Consider the following 4,683-nt stretch of genomic DNA (forward strand, 5'->3'; position numbering starts at 1 on the left):
GCTTTGGAACATTCATCTCATAATACTCCGTTAACTTAAGGGAAAGATGGAAGGGCTGGGGAGATGGCTTCGCAGTTAAGAACACTTGCTGTGCAAGCATGAGGTCATGAGTTCAAATCCCCAGAACCCACATAAAAATCCAGACATGGTCACATGCTCCTGGAATGCCATCACTGGGGGGTGGCAAAGTGACAGACAGATAAGTGTGCTGATCACTAGCCTAGCCCCTGTTCCGTGAAAGACCCTGCTCCAAGGGAACATGGTAGAGGATGGCAGAGCGGGACACCGACGTCCTCAACACACGTGCCCAGTGCATTAGGATGGCTGGCCAGCGAGCTCCTGGGGCCTCTGTCTTCAGCCTCCAGCACTGGGGTTAGCAACACACGCCACCCACAGTACTTTGCCCACTGAACCATCCCCCCACCCCAGCCCTGGTTCAGTATTTTTCCCCAAAAGCTTTAGAGAACATGAGGAGGGGAGCTTGGGTAGCAATCTCAAGGTTATCTCAAGGTCAGAAAAGACTGAATTTAGAACTTTGATTTTGTAGAACACTGCCAAGAAGTGTCCGAAGGGTTCAGCACTTGGAAGACAGAGGTACCAGGTGAGTTTTCCAGGACAGCCTGGTCTACATAGTGAGTTTTAGTCTGGCCAGGGTGACACAGTAAGACCTTGTCTTAAAAAAGAAAAAAAAAAGGCAAATAAATTTAAAAAATACGTAGATGTGGAAATAAAATAACAAAACCTTTATCACAACTCAGTTTTCCAAAGTAGTCAAAAACACAAAGCCAGGCGGTGGCGCACGCCTCTAATCCCAGCGCTCGGGAGGCAGAGCCAGGCAGATCTCTGTGAGTTCGAGGCCAGCCTGGTCTACAGAGTGAGTTCCAGGACAGGCACCAAACTACCCAGAGAAACCTTGTCTTGAAAAACAAAAACAAACAAACAAAAAAGCCCCAAAGAAATACAAACACAAGAAATTATGTTGCCAAAACATAGAATCAACCCCAGGAGGGATTATAGCCAAGAACCGAGTAATTCCTCTCTCAGGATGAAAAGAAATCAGAAATTGGATGTTTGTGCCCATATCATCCAAGTGCTAGCTGAGGATGGACTAGAGACAGGAGGCAGATGCTATTGTCCTGTGCAAGGAGCTCCTGGAGCACAGTGCCACTGGAGGCAAGGACCACCAGACTTCATGCTGCAGGTATCCCGGAAGCTGGGGGAGCCAAGGAGGCAGGATGCTGATAGCCCCGGCTGGCCCTGGCTGTGGGCTGCTGTGTGGAACTGCTCCAAGCTTCACTCCTTGCATCAGATGACATCATGGAGTCTTCTGGCACATGTTGGGGGCAGAGCTGCTGGTAACAGAAGCCAGGCATAGGTCTAGAGGCCATCTGTGATGCTCTGCTTCTGGAGCCTGTATCTACTGCCTGCTGGAGTTGCACTGTGGGAGCGAACCTGCTTCCTGCACCTGATGGAGCACTTCCTGCTGAGTTCCCAGCCAACTGAGATTGGCAGACTCTGGATGGACTCATCACTGTGCTCCCTGGTCATGTGGTCCTGGGAAGACACTGTGAAGAGGTGCACACCTGTTGTCAAGTAGAAGACAGCTCCATACCCCTTCCAGCTGCTGTGTTCATGGCAGGCATGGATGGGGAGAGGGAGCAGCCAGTGCCAGGAAGGTCCTGCTGGAGATGGGTTCTTTCAGGTCTGAATGATTACTTTGATCTTCTTGGAGACCCCAGTGTTGGCACTGACATCTGGGACAACAAATGCAGATGTGGTTTCAGTGTCTGCAATGAGTCATTCCCTAGTAGCACCAGATCTTAAAAGAGAATCAAGGGCAGAGGGACCCAGAGAAAGTGGAGCAGGTAAAAGCGCTGTATGAGGAGCCAGATCTACCCCTGTGTTCCTCATGTATGAGGAGGACAGTCACAGCCCTGGCACAAGTCTCATGGAGCAATATGCTACCCCCTAGCCCTTGCCCTCAGCATCTCCCTGAGGCCAGCAAAGAGAACCACAGGTAGAGAAAGTGACCTTGATGTAGCCCACTGCCACCTGCCTGGTGAGGTCCTAGGTTGAGCCTGGTGGTACACACCTGTAATCCCAGTCAGTACTTGGGAGGATGAGGCAGAAGGATTGCTGTGTGCGACCAGCCAGGCTACATAGCAGTAGCCTGTTTCAAATAACAAAAAGGGCCAGCGTGGGGGAAGCGTAACGGTCATGGCTCATGCCGTTTCCCGTTACACTGGACGGCAGACACATGAAGACAAGTCAACCGTACAGATCAATTCACACGCCTCCATAGACCTTGGAGAAAGCTTTTGAGCACTGGGGGAGATTGCTGGGTGGATAGTGCCTCCCTGCAAGTGTGAGAACGGGAGCTCGGAGCCCCAGAACCTGGGTAAAGCCAGATGTGACACTGTTCCCCGTGGAGAGATGGGAGGCCAAGCTAGGGCAATGCTGGGGAGCTCAAGAGCAGCCCACAGGGCAGTGAACGAGAGGCCCTGCCTCAGAGAACAAGGTTAAAGGCAAGCACTAACACCCGAGGTTGCCCTCTGACCTCCACATGAGCACAATGGCACACACATGCTTGCACACATATGAATACATGTACACACAATACACACATACCATACACACACATCACACACACATATACACACACAGATCATATACATATATCACACACACATATGTCACACACGTACCATATACACATGTCATGTGTAGCATATACACACACACCTCACACACATATCATACACCTACACCGTACACACACATCACACACACACCATACACACATCATGAAACATACCATATACACACACACACATGCATACCATATATACACACACATCACACACACACACCATACACACATCATGAAACATACCATACACACACACACACACACACACACACGCATACCATATATACACACATTACACACACATAAAATAAGTCAACCATGTCTGAATCAGACCACAACAACAGCACTTCCCTAAGAAAGGATTAAGAGGGAGGGAAGCAGGGAGTTGCACACCATCTGCTGACCTGGGCTGATGGGCTGTGAGACACAGCAAACGTCAGACCTCTGGGAGATGCATTTGCGAAAGAAAAAGCCCATCCTGAGAAATGTAATTGCTACTTTCAATAGCGGCGATAGCATCTGAAACCCAGAATTAGAGACGTTAAATGGAGCCTGTAGGACGGGAAAGCTGCAGTTCCAAAGGTGGCTGAAAAGGTAAAAAAGGGGCATCAAAAAATCAAAACCTCTCAACATGTTTGCAAAGAACAGCTTCCTCTCCAGAGGGAAGTGTGGCTGTAACGTAACTAACAGAAAATTCTGCGTTTGGATAATGTGGTGAAGCTCGATTTTTAGGGAAACTTCTGAATAATTCCTTCGACCACAGCCAACTTGACCACACACAAAAATCCCTTTTATAAAATCATTTTCCAGCTGGGTGTGGCGGCAGCACATGCCCGCAATCCCAGCATTCAGGAGTCTGAGGTAGGAGCAGCCAGGGCCCAAGGCCAGCTTTGGCTATGAAAGTCAACAAGACCCTGTCTCAAAGACTTAACACCAAGAAAAGATTCCTCCTTACAAGCTTTTTACACCCCACCCCACCCCCGCTCTTGAGGATGTTGGCCACCCCATATCCGTGAAGACCCTGGCCCGCAGCTGGGTTTGCGGTACTCCTGCAGTCCTGGCTGTTGGGAAGCTAAAGCAGAAGATGAATTTAACTCAGAAATTCGGGCCAATCCAGACACCATGGTAACGGCCCTTCTGGAGGGAAAAAGGGACCTACAACATAATCGAATTTCAAATAGCAACAAACCAGCATTTTAGGACAACCTTTGAGTTTTTAAAAACACAAATTCAGCTCGAGTAGTGGTGGTACGTGCCTTTGATCCCAGCACTCAGGAGGCAGAGGCAGGAGGATCTCTGCGAGTTCAAGGCCAGCCTGGTCTACAGAGCGAGATCCAGGACAGCCAGGACTACACAAAGAAACCCTGTCTCAAAAAACCAAATTAAATAAATAAAATAACAACATGACTTCTCATAGAATTTTTCAGTATGAAATAAGACACAGTTACTAAGAGACTACATATATTTTGTCGCAATAATAAGAGATCAAAAGAAAAAGTAGCAGGTGGTGGTGGCGCACACCTTTGATCCCAGCACTCAGGAGGCAGAGGCAGGTGGATCTCTGAGTTTGAGGCCAGCCCGGTCTACTGAGGGAGTTCCAGGAAAACCAGGGCTGCACAATGAAACCCTGCCTCAAAAAACAAACAAAAAATGTTAATTTTTGATTTTTCAGGTGCTCACACCTTAGCTAGGACAGGCTGAACTGTGGAGGAAAAACCAACTCCCCCGCTGCCCCCGCCCCTTAGCAGCAGGCTCCTCCCTCTTTATTAGTCCTGTTGGTGGAACAGGACAGCAGAAGCTTTAAGGATGATTTCTAAGGACTCCTCTGCAGGGTCCAGCCTTTCCTGGACTGCGTGGCAGACAGAACAGGTTTGGTCTTGATGCCCAGTGGAATTTCAGTATTGCTCTGAGTTCAAGGTTTTGACCTGTTTGCTCAGGGTCCTGGCCTTTCATAACCACCTGTCTTGTTCTTCGATGTGGAGACGGTCAATCTTTTAATTAACTGTTCCTCACTCTAACCAGTTGTTAGCCAA

At 48.8% G+C, this 4,683-nt stretch overlaps 1 pseudogene; it reads left to right on the forward strand.

The window, feature by feature from the left end:
• Positions 1–1,317: 1,317 nt before the first annotated feature.
• On the forward strand, positions 1,318–1,972 carry LOC131924001 (farnesyl pyrophosphate synthase-like; annotated as a pseudogene).
• The last annotated feature ends 2,711 nt before the right edge of the window (positions 1,973–4,683 follow it).

This window comes from Peromyscus eremicus, chromosome 14 (assembly GCF_949786415.1).
Source record: "Peromyscus eremicus chromosome 14, PerEre_H2_v1, whole genome shotgun sequence".
In the NCBI taxonomy this organism is placed as follows: domain Eukaryota; kingdom Metazoa; phylum Chordata; class Mammalia; order Rodentia; family Cricetidae; genus Peromyscus; species Peromyscus eremicus.